At 42.9% G+C, this 12,421-nt stretch overlaps 1 long non-coding RNA gene across 4 annotated transcripts in view; it reads right to left on the bottom strand.

The window, feature by feature from the left end:
- Positions 1 to 1,674: 1,674 nt before the first annotated feature.
- Positions 1,675 to 12,421, bottom strand: part of LOC128328527 (uncharacterized) — a 74,072-nt gene continuing 63,325 nt past the window's right edge. For all 4 annotated transcript variants that reach the window (XR_008309273.1, XR_008309270.1, XR_008309272.1 and 1 more), the window contains 4 exons: positions 6,294 to 6,411; positions 4,682 to 4,790; positions 2,541 to 2,718; positions 1,675 to 1,951 (listed from right to left, as the gene is read on the bottom strand). This is a non-coding gene — a long non-coding RNA (uncharacterized LOC128328527). The remainder of the gene's footprint in view (positions 1,952 to 2,540; positions 2,719 to 4,681; positions 4,791 to 6,293; positions 6,412 to 12,421) is intronic.

Raw genomic sequence — 12,421 nt, forward strand, 5'->3', positions numbered from 1 at the left:
TAATAAAACACATAAAATATTTTCTTGGGGTGGAGATTGTGTGGGATTGTCAGTCCCAGATGTTGCAATAATACACACAGAATATTAGTGTGAGTCCCGGTTGTTCCACCTTGCTGGCCTCCTTTTCCTGCTTTCCTGCTCTCATGGGCTGTCTTCTCTTGAATGCCTCTGCATTTCCAAGTTCAGCCTTCCACTGCCCAGTCAATTCTCCTCCTTAGCCCAGCCTTCTCCCACTCTAATATATCTCCCCACCATCCTGTAGCCTTGCAAGAGTTACCCAAGCCCACAGCTTCACAAAGCTTACTGAGCCCCTCCCCCTCTGTACTTTGTTGGGTTGCCCTAGCAAACCTAGCAGTTTGTCCCAGCTGGTCTTGTGGCAGCAAGCATGACTTGTCCCCTTAGCTAAGCAGGGTGCACCCTGGTTGCATATGAATGGGAGCAGGCGCGGCTCGTGAACTCACCTCTGGGGGGGGGGCGGCGGGCAGCTTCTTTAACTGTAAACGGAACCGGTGCTCCATGCTGCCCAGCCAGCAGCCCCCGCAGCGAGGAATTGCCTCCACCACTCACCTGGCTCCCACGGAGGCAAGCCCCCGCCAGCGGCCAGGTGAGTGGCGGAGGCAATTCCCTGCCACGGGGGCTGCTGGGCAGCATGGAGCACCGGCTCCGTTTACAGTTAAATAAGCCCCCCCCGCCCCCCCAGAGGTGAGTTCACGAGCCACCCCTGAATGGGAGACTAGAAGTGTGAGCACTGCAAGATATTCCCCTCAGGGGATGAAGCCGCTCTTGGAAGAGCAGAAGGTTTCAAGTTCCTTCCCTGGCTTCTCCAAGACAGGGCTGAGAGAGATTCCTGCCTGCCACCTTGGAGAAGGTTTGAAAGGGGATTGGCCCACACTGCATTGGGCAGCATAGGCCGGAGTGACTTACCCTGCCTTAGAGGCAGGAAGAGCCATTCCAGCTGTGCTGCCAATGCAGCGTGGGCCAATCTCTCTCCTAAATGGGGCCGCACGGCCCTCTTTGGGAGGGAGATTGATCGGCCCTGCTGCATTGGCAGCAAGACCAGGAGCAAGACCAGGCAGCGAGACCGGACCGTGCAGCCCCATTTGGGACCGAAATAACTCCCCCCACATCTGACGTCAGACATGGGGGGCATGTCTGGGGCCGCGCTCGCAGCCCCTGATTGGTGGCGGCCCAGGTTCTTTGAACCCATTCACTCGATGGTGGCTCCGCCCCTGGACCAATCCCTCACCCTCTTCTTGTAGAGTTGACACTTATGACTATGAATATTTATATGCTGCTTGTCAGCAAAAGTTCTCAAAGTGGTTTGCAATGAAAAAGAAACAAATAATAATAATAAGCTTCCCTGTTCCAAAAATGCTCACAATCTGGAAAGAAATGTAAGACAGAGACCAGCAACAACCACTGAAGGGGTGCTGTGCTGGATTGGATAAGGACAGTTGCTCTCCCCCTGTTCACTATAAGAGCTTCATCAGCAGTTTGCCATTGACATTTTGCCTGAAATGACTTTTGAAGCAAATTTGGGGGTTCCAGGCAAAATGGATATATTTCAAGGAAAGCCACAAGATTTCTGATAGATTGACACAATTTCTCAGGGGTTTTCACACATCTCTCCTTTGAAGTTAGAGGAAGGAGAAGTATAAAACAAAAACAATAACCTTATCTTTTGAAACTCTCTTGATTTTATTTGAAACATTCACCTAGTGTAATTTGTGATTGGATCATAGTAAAACCTCATAAAGCAACTCGGAAATTTTGCTCAGATGTTTCAGCAACACAAAAAATGTGATTAGAAATTGCTGGAAGAGATATTACTTTAAAAAAACCCAAGCATCCCATGGTGTATAATAAGAACAAGCACAGTCCTACTGTGGGTCACTTCTGAAATTCTAGATTACAAATGCCAGCCAGCCATTGGAGATCCTTCTTCAATCCCCTACAGATAAAGCCGAGAAGAGAATGTCAAGGAAATGCATGGCAGGGAATTCATGCAGAGAAGAACCTCACTCACTGTCACCTAAGGGGTCAACATTTCTGTTCTGAAACTTAGAGAGTTTTATGAAGAAGCCAATACTATTGTAAAAAAAAAAAAAGTTAGATGAAAAGAAAGACTTGTGTATCTTATTAAAGCTCTCAGTGGGAGTGATTTCCCCAAATGTGTGATTCCAAAAATTGGTATGTGATGGAGTAATCATGGGCCCTAGCCCAGTTTGCTTGTGTGGGTAGTGAGTCATACAGCAGCTCATGGCCAAAGAAGGGAATGCACAGCTCTTCATCCACATACAAAGATGTGTTCATCCAGCCAGTTCAATGGAGCACTGAAAGTCAAGTAGGATGTGCATCTAGATGCACATCTGCATTATTTGCATGCATGGAGGCTGCTTATGATACTCCCTTCTTGGATTGGGGAAATGCTATTTCATTATTTGTAGCCAAAGTTTTGACCAAAGCCAGCTTTGGATGGGAACAAGGTACTCCCTTCTTATATCAATGTCTGCATCGGATCAAAATACCTAAAGACCTACCTCCTCTCACATGAGTCTAAGGACAGCAGGGGAGGCATCTGGAAGAGGGCCTTTTCAGTGGACATGTCTAGGGTGTTTGTCTTTGCCTAGAAATATATATGATTTGAGGTTCATTGGTTTTTGTTTATTACTTGCTGTATCGTTTTTTTATTTTTGGTGTAAGCTGCCTTCGATGTTTCTGTCAAAATGGAAAGGCAAGATATTAATGTGATTTATTAATTATTACATTTATACTCAATCGGATCAACTGCTAACTGCTAACCCCTGCTAACTTGGCAAGGGGGCACCTTTTAACGTGGTGATTCTCTTTATTTAGCAGGGGGAGAGTAACTGGCCCTATCCACCCTCAGCACAGTACCTCCAGTGACTGTTGCTGGTGTCTATCTTATGTTTCTTTTTAGATTGTGAGCCCTTTGGGAACAGGGAGCCATCTTATTTATTTATTTTTTATCTGTGTAAACTGCCCTGAGCCATTTTTGGAAGGGCGGTATAGAAATCAAATAAATAACAACAACAACAACAACAGTTACTGAAGCTGAAGGTGGCTTTTATGTCTTTATGTCAGAGAGAGAGAGAGAACGCCAACATGGGGATCATGTCATGATTAAGAACAGGGTTGCACAATGGTGGCTCTCCAGCTGTTTCTGGACCACAGCTCCATAATACTCAGCCATAGTGGCCAATACTCAGAAATTATGGAAGCTGAAGTCCAGCATCTGCAGGAGGGCTGAACTTGTGCAGCCCTGGTTAAGGACTAAAATGCCTCAGTTTAAATTTCAACACCGTTGTTAGACAAGCCACTTTCCCAACTCCTGCATCAGTGCTATAGATTTGCTTTATCAGGTGAATGTGAAGATTAATAGGGGATAGTGTTTATGATGTTGATTTGACAAAAAATGGCTTGGATCCAAAGACACTCTTGTATGAGCAAGGGCAGTGGGTCCCTGGCTTTGAACAGCAGCCACTTCCTGCTGCAACCCCTCCCCCCCAACTAGCTTTTGGGGTTGCAGCACGAATGGGGTAGAAGGGGAGCTCCATTCAAAAAGTGAAACTCTACTTATAGTGGTTGGCTCCAAATCAGTATGATTCAGTGCATTATCATCAGATGTGTGGCAAAATGTTCAATAGACATTTCTTTAACACTGTGCGACTAATGAAACAGTGTGTGCTGAGTTTCTTATTATACAGAAGTGTCTGTGGCAAGAAAGTTAATCAGAAATGCCGATAGAACAATGGGTAGCATCAAGACTAAGTCCTATTGAAATCAATGGGACTTAGTTTATGTCTAGCTTGCCTCACTGATTTCAAATTATGGTGCTTAGCCATAACTAACTGGGTCTAGATCAGGCCTGCACAGCTTAGCCGCCCCCCCCCAGCTGTTTTTTTAACTACAACTCCCATAATCCCCAGCCACAATGACCAATAGCCAGGGATTATGGGAATTGTAGGCCAACATCTGCAGGAGGACCAGTTGAGCAGCCCTGGTCTAGATGCTACCCTAGAAGCATAGTAATAAAATCACATTAAATTATGCATTTTTGGAAGTCAAAAGTTAATACTTAGTATTTCTAATACTAGTAAAATAAGAACTTAAGAACATAAGGACATAAGAACTAGGCCAAAGGCATAGCTAGGCCAGCATCCTGTTTCCCATAGTGTCCTACCAGGTGCCTCTGAGAAACCCACAGGCAGGAGTTGAGGGCATGCCCTCTCTCCTGCTGTTGTTCCCTTGCAACTGGTATTCAGATGCATCTTGCCTCTGAGGCTGGAGGTGTAGCCACTAGATTAGTAGCCATTGATAGACTTGTCCTCTATGAATTTGTCTAAGCCCCTAAGCTGTGTGAAAAAGCACTTCCTTTTGTTGGTCCTACATTTATTATATTTAATAAAACATGGATTTTTAGCTATTTGTGCCTTTCTGATCCTCATTATAGAGCTTCTCCTTGAAGAATTGTAATGAAATGGGGAGACTCAAATTTAATGTGGTTCATTCCCCCCTCAGTGACATTCAGATTCCTTAGGACTACTTCTTGACACAAAGTACGATAGAAATCAATGGATTTTACTTCCAAGCAAACTGGGGTTCTTGAATTGTGCAGCAAAACAACATTGGTCTTGCCTAGAGTATTTGAATTACATACCAAACCTATTGCAAGTTGGAGGGCTCCTGAATCTCCTCTCACTTTAGCTCTTCAAATAAAGATTAAGGATTATATTTTTCAAGGTCTACAGTGCTCCAATTATTAGTTTCTGTAAAAGAAAGTGGCCAACATCATTATAGTAGTACCCCTCTCACATCTTCATTCTGAATCAGACATAATTAAAAGTAGCCCTATACTGTGACGTACTCATGAAAAAACTCCAACTAGATTTACATGGAGAGTAAAGCTATCCTCCCCATGCACAGAGAGAGACTTATAATCACTGGCTGTATTAGGATCACTGGCATTTGTCATATGAAGATCCCATCACTGGGTGTTCAGTCAGCTAAAAATACCCTTCATTTCAAAGAAGGAAATGTACAGAATAAGCAATTTCCAAATGGTCCCTTCTAATATGTGACGGGATATATATATATATATATAGAGAGAGAGAGAGAGAGAGAGAGAGAGAGAGAGAGAGAGAGAGAGAGAGAGAGAGAGAGAGAGAGAGTGTTCTTGACAAGTTTGGCTCTACTAGGAGAGTGGGCAGCAGTGTGTGTGTGTGTGTGTGTGTGTCTCTCTGTGTGTGTGTCTCTCTGTGTGTGTGTGTGTGTGTGTGTGTGTGTGTGTGTGTGTGTGTGAGAGAGAGAGAGAGAGAGAGAGAGAGAGAGAGAGAGAGAGAGAGAGAGTGAATGCAGTGGCAATGAAGATTCCAGGCAGCTAGTGCTACAAAGCACACTCCACATTGCCTCCCATGGGGCTTGCCACACAAAGAGCCAGCAGTGGCAGGGTGTCCCAGCCACTGAAGCAGGTGACAAGGAAGAAGAGGGAGGCACCTGGGCATAGGAGGCGGGGCCTGGGATCAGTGAGGAGATGAGGCGGTATCAGTGCTGGCGCCCTCTAAGGAGGGAGCCAGCAAAAAGGGGCAGGGTGGCTCGTTGCCATTCACTTGACACAGCAAACAGCAATAAGTCAGTGTGGTGTGAACCAGTCCATCTTATTTTGTCCACCTCCAGTAAGAATGAATTTCAGCATAATACAGGGCTGTACAACTTTACCCCTCCAGCTGTTGTAGGACTTCAAGCCCCATCATCCCTGTAAATGGAACTGTTTCTGGGGAATTGGCAGGGACCCTGAGCTATGTTTTAGGCTTGTGTGGGAGAAATAGTGAGCTTGAAATGGAGCAGTTCCACCTTCAGAGTAAACTTATGCATAGCTTTGGTCACAGAAAGAACAGAATGGAGAGGTTAAAGTTCAAAAATAGAATAAGTTTTATTGGAGGGTTTGGGGGTACAGGAGGAGAAAATAATGGTTAATGGGCAACAATATGAAACTAACACAAACTAGCATCTTATTTATTTATTCTTTATTTTTCTTTGTAAACTGCGTTGGAAACATTGAAAAGCAGTTTGTAAATAGTAGTAGTAAGTAATGGTACGTAGTAAGACCAACAATTTACAAAGGACTATGTTACAGTTTACAAAGAGATAATTTGGCTTGAGTTTCTGGATTAAGTTCACTCAAGGCTGACAAGAGAGAAATTGACAGTTTTGGATTTTAGAAGGAATGAGAGGAAAGGGAGTAAGAGGTTTGAGAGCACGGGTTATACTACCTTGATCCTTCCCAGAGGAATGTTGTGAATGCTTGCAGCTCGGTTGTTACCAAGAGGCTTCTCTTCTCCAAGGCAGGTAGGAAGGCAAGAAGGGGGGAGTGGGACAATATGGAGGCACCTGTGCCAAAACATAGAAAAAGCCTGGTTGATCCGAGGAGGAAACACCTTGTGAATCTGGGGTAGAGCCACGAGTGACCCGGGAGACACACGGATTGATTGTGTCTTGATCTCTTATTGGAAAAATCTTGACTGAAGGCATTATGCTGAATGCACCTTGAAAAGAATGAAACATTGTTCTGTTCAGTTATGAGGAGTGGGCCTCTTCTTGCACAAAGGCTAAGAAAGGTCTAAAATGTCCATGTAGGGAGGAACAAAATGGATACATCAGAGTTTATCTCTTGTGTTTTTTCGCATAACTGGGAGTAACTAAAATGAAAACAAGCTAGCTTCCCGTGCCGTGAGCAAAACATTAGCATACATGTTAGCAGAGGAGATGATCTGCTATTGTATCGCGCCTTTCTGAGGAGGTGATATTGTGACCTAATCCACTGTGCCAACATTGGGAGAAACTTGGCCGATTCTTGAAAAGAATAGTGCTGATTCAATCATGTCTACTCTGGCATTCCTCAACTGAAAGCAATCAAGGAGGCAAATGCAGGGAGGCACACCTGCAGTCCAGAAGTTAAACTTGACCTGAGAGCTATCATCCTAAACTGCATGCCAAAGTGACATCCCCTATGAGTTAGCTCATGTGAACCAAAATGGAGATCTCATGGTCCTGTGGGATCTGAGCAGCAAATGTGGGAACTACAAGCCTGTAGCCCCTGTAGGGGTGTTCTGGGGAGCCCCCAAACAGGCTCTCATGGTAACATCCCTGACTATTGATCACTATGGCTGGGGATGATGGGACTTGTAGTCCAAGAGCAGCTGGAGGGCCAAAGTTGTGCGGCCCTGCCACAACACATCTGGTACAATAGAAATACATATTTCTACTCTTCCTTAGCATTTCCCTCTTGCCTTTCTTATCAATAGCAAAAACATTTTCCATTGGTACCACAGGGTGTCTTCCATTGGTACCACCCCTGCTAACTGGGCAAAGAGGCACCTTTTAATCTGGTGATTCTCTTTATTTAGCAGGGGGAGAGTAACTGGCCCTATCCACCCCCAGCACAGTACCTCCAGTGACTGTTGCTGGTGTCTATATTATGTTTCTTTTTAGATTGGGAGCCCTTCAGGGAAAGGGAGCCATCTTATTTATTTAATTGTTATTTCTTTATGTAAACCGCTTTGAAAACTTTTGTTGAAAAGCAGTATATAAATATTTGTTGTTGTTGTTCATGACAAGGATGCCAAGTGCCTTTTGAGGAATGCACCTCCAGTGGTAGCTAATATGCAGAGGTGTTCCTATTGAAGCTCTCCTACTTGATGAAACTGGTTTTACAGTCACCAGAGATGATTGGTGCACTCAAAATATAGAGAGATGGAAAAGCACTGTCATCTTCCCATCTGTTATAACAGGTGGCTGCATAATGGAACCCTATTAACAGGGAAGAAGACTTGCAGAAGATTGACAATTTATTGGATGTTTATACAGGTGACCACGGCTAGCAGGTGACAGCTCTAAACATTCCAAGAGTGAACTGTATTTAAAGAACATGAAATGCATCCCCTCTAGGCCATTGGGTGAGGAGCATTATTCTGTTGTTTATTCCACCATCTGGGAACTGCTTTCACTCAGTAGATTTAGGCAGTCAATAGACCCATTGACTTTGGACTAAAATGTTCGCCACAAAATGACTTACTTTCTTTTCTTTTCTTGCAACATACAGAAATGCATGATCCATTTTGTTTGCAGCAGTCTGGTTTAAGAGTTTAGCCCAGGGTAGGTAGCATGCAGTTCTCCAGATGTTGTTGGACTACAATTTGCATCATCCCCAACTACAGTTTATTACAGCTGGGGATGATGGGATCTGGAGAGCCACACATGGCCTCCCCTAGTTACGTCAATGCTGAATGTCGTACAGTTTTTGCCTAATTTGGAGGCAAGTGTGCTTACACTTAGGAAACTGCCTTAGACTGAGTCTGCTATTGGTCCATTTGGCTCAGTATTGTCAATACTGACTGGCAGTGACTTTCCAACGTTTCACACAGGAGTCTTTTCCAGCCCAACCTGGAGATGTCAGGGGCTGAACTTGGGAGCTTCCGTATGCAAGCAGGTGCTCTACCACTGAGCCATGGTCCCATCCTCGAATATCTTACAGCAGACAGTGGTCACATGTAGTCATCTGTCTAAATGCAAACCAAGGCGAACCCTACTTAGCAAAGGGGAGAATTCATGTTTACTACCACAAGACCAGCTCTCCTTCCTGAAAGTGACTGCTTAAGGTGATTGGGTAGAGAGATCAACAATGTACTGAAATAATGAATGGGAGCATTGTGCAGGAAATAGCAATAGCACTTACATTTATATACCGCTCTATAGCCGGAGCTCTCTAAGCGGTTTACAATGATTTAGCATATTGCCCCCAACATTCTGGGTACTCATTTTACCGACCTCGGAAGGATGGAAGGCTGAGTCAACCTTGAGCCCCTGGTCAGGATTGAACTTGTAACCTTCTGGTTACAGGGCGGCAGTTTTACCACTGCGCCACCAGGGGCTCCTCCTGGCGCAGAGTAGGCAATAAAAATGTGTATAGTGTGCAACCATTTTTTCTCCTCAAGGTTTTGCTTCTGCATTAAATTGTTCATGAAGTCAAGAGTTTAGGTCTATTTGTATATTTATACACCAATATTAGCCTGCAACTGGGAACCAACTTGGCAATAATCGGCCATATCCCAGAAGTATAGAAAACATCACCCACCTCTTCTTTGTCTATCAGCACTACACTCATAATTCCTTGTACTCACTTTTAATGCCTTGGGGAGCAAATGCATGAGTATTTATAATAACGTATTTTAAATTAGGTGTTGTCATGAGAATATAGTATATTTGGTTTAGTAGCAACATTACGGAGAAACACCATATATAATGCTAATACGTACACAAATAAGCAATAGGCTTAAAGGTTATATTTTAATGGAGGTTTATTTTAATTTCCAGTAAAATAAAAAAAGGGGGGGGGTCTGAAAAAACTAGTTATCCAAGGCAATCACTATGACATCCTACAATGTACATAAAACTATTGGTTAGCAATTAGATTGGAAGGAAAACATATTTTAATTTCACTTTCAAACTTAAACCTTCCTGCTCAAAGTCAGTCTCATCAGACATATCACATTTCACATTACAGGATTAGCTACTTTTTAAAAATCATAGTTTCCACACTTCTCACATTTAAATAAGTCTGTGCAGGATAGTCTGCTATATCCTGTGCAAGATAATATACTGTGGGCATTGCACTGTAACTGGAAGCCAATGCTGTTAATTTGCTTGCAGCTACCGTGTAATGCCTATCATTTATTAGCAAGTGCTGGACATCCAGATGAGGACAAACACATTTTCTTCTAAATACTAGGAAAGTGCAGAAACACCACTAGAAATGTAACTTGTCTAACAGAAAGTCATTTGGCTTCACTTGAAAGTTCTCAGACCTTTCTCCTTGGAATGAACTTGAAGTCAACTTCAAAATTGACTTCAAAATTCACTTTTTGAAAAATGGTGCCAACTACACAAAACACCAGCCATGGCCAACAGGGGAATGGACACTTATCCTGTAAACTAAGGAGTGCTTAATTCCATAATTTTATTCCAAAGGGCCAACTCCATAATTTAGGCAACCATTGCAGAAAATGGTAGGGCAGAGTACTCTTTATTAGCTTCATATGACAAATGAAGTTATGCAGTTTAGATTTGCGGCTTCTAAGAGAACAAAATACAGTTCACAGTAAGTTACAGCAGGAGTCTTCAAACCTTTCTGATCCAGGACGCACCTCTTGCCCCAAACTGAAATATGGAAACCACTTTTAATTTATTATTTTTACTGTAAATGTCTATCTTTTTCCTTCTCTTGCTTCTTTTTTGGTTACAGAGAGATGTACATTTAGTGGAACTGGAAAGTGATCTCACCAGATTTAATGAATGTGTACCTCCTCGTGTACCTTGATTTCACCACATTTAATGCCCATTTAATGCATTAAACAATCTCTAGTTTCTAGTTCCAAAGGAAAAAACAGCAGTATTGACTGGCTGGGGCCAGTCACTAGCCTTCTTCCCAGGGAATCAAACCATTAAAAATTATGCTTGGTTGCAAACAGGTTAATCTGTATTTCTTTTCCAGTTTCCGTAACAAAAAAACATCAGTAACAGGTTCAAGCATTTTGAACTGGGTTGAAACTGGTTTAGATACATTTTATGCGGAATAATATGTATGTATGTATGTATGTATGTATAATATGAAACTCTTTTGCTTGCAATGTCACTCTATCAGATGAATATATATATATTTCAGCTGTTTAGTTCTGGGTTTTAAAAGTGATTTTACAAACAAAATACATACACAAGGCTAAAAACTAGGAAAATAAAACATTCATCATGCAACTGAAAGATGAGTGCCTGACTACTGAACCACTTATTTTGAGCAAATAGTTACCACCTTTGTGTTTAGGGGTTCAGTTCCTGTTCTGGTTCAAAGGACCCAAGATATTATATGTGCAGGTTCAGCTCACTAAAAATAATCCTTTCTGTAACAGTTTTGGATTTAAATTCAGGTTTGGTAAAACTACCTGCTTCCCCCTCTAATCCCCCAAGCAATCTTACATCCAGAGTAGGAATATTTAAAACCCTGCCCTCTGAGAAATGTCACTTGCCTTATAGAAAGCCGTTTGGCTTCCCTTGGAACATAGGAAGCTGCCTTATACTGAGTCAGAACATTGGTCCATCTAGCTCAGTATTGTATTGTATCATAAAGCTCTTTCAAGGTTTCAGGCAGGAGATCCCAGGGATTGTATCTGGGACCTTCTGCATGCAAAGCATATGCTCTATCATCGAGCTATGGTCCAAATTCCCTTGAAAGTTCTCCATTTTGCTTTGGAAGGAACCCTGAAATCTGCTTCAAATTTCACTTTGTGTGAAATTTCGATGCCAGCCCTAACAAGGAGGTAACAATCTCAATGACATTTTAGTTATGCTTCTTGTTGAACACAGGAATCTGCTTTATACTGAGTCAGACCATTGGTCCATCTAGCTCAGTACTGGCTGCCATGACTAACAATGGCTTTCCAGGGTTTCATACACAGAGCCTTTTCACAGACATACTTGGGAACTTTGCCTGCAAAGCAGATGCAGTAATTCTACCACTGAACTACAGCCCCTTCCCTACCGAACATGGCCGTGCACAGGGCAAGAGCATAATGCAGAAGGGGAAGCCACAAATATGCAAACATTCATTTGGGAACCACAGAGCTGTCAGAGCTTCATTGAGTCTCTGACCCATTTCCTGAACCAGTGTTCAGTATGACTTGCTATGTAAATTGTGAAGCCGGGCTCACCCTTAGATATTATCTGGAGAGCTACTGTACTCTGTTTTTACCCAGGATGTGTACCCCACCTTCCTATTACAGTAACCAGGGTGTCTAACAATAGCCTAAAACAAAATACAATGATGAATCATTTAATCTAAATGCAGCTCGATAATCCCTATCCAAGGTTAAAAAACAGCAGTCGGCAAATTTTATTAAGCAGCAGCAACTGAGAAATCCCACTGAAATGAAATAAATGTTATGTCTGTTTTTCTTCCTCTCTTTCCCCCCTACTATCTCTGCATTCTCTCTTTCTTCATTTCCCTCCTCTCTCTCTCTCTTAAAAATGCAAAAACAGCTCTAAACCAAAACAAAAAAATAAACAAGATTAGTACAACCCAACTTAGATCAGAGAAAATTGATTGATTTATTTCAAATATTTCTATGCAGTACTGTGTTTTAGGGGTGTGTGAACTGGCTCAACCTTGAGCCAGTTCACTATCAAATTGGTCCGGACTCTCAAGCCAGACTGGGCCCAGTTCAGCTTGAGGTCGAGCCAAAGCCCCCTGGCTGGCTTGGGGCTGGTTCAGGGGTTCTAATGTTACAATTATATATATATATATTTTAAACCCACTCACTGCCTGCGGGGTGGTGGTGGTCTCCAGTGGTTC

This window comes from Hemicordylus capensis, chromosome 5, assembly GCF_027244095.1.
Source record: "Hemicordylus capensis ecotype Gifberg chromosome 5, rHemCap1.1.pri, whole genome shotgun sequence".
Taxonomy (NCBI): Eukaryota; Metazoa; Chordata; class Lepidosauria; order Squamata; family Cordylidae; genus Hemicordylus; species Hemicordylus capensis.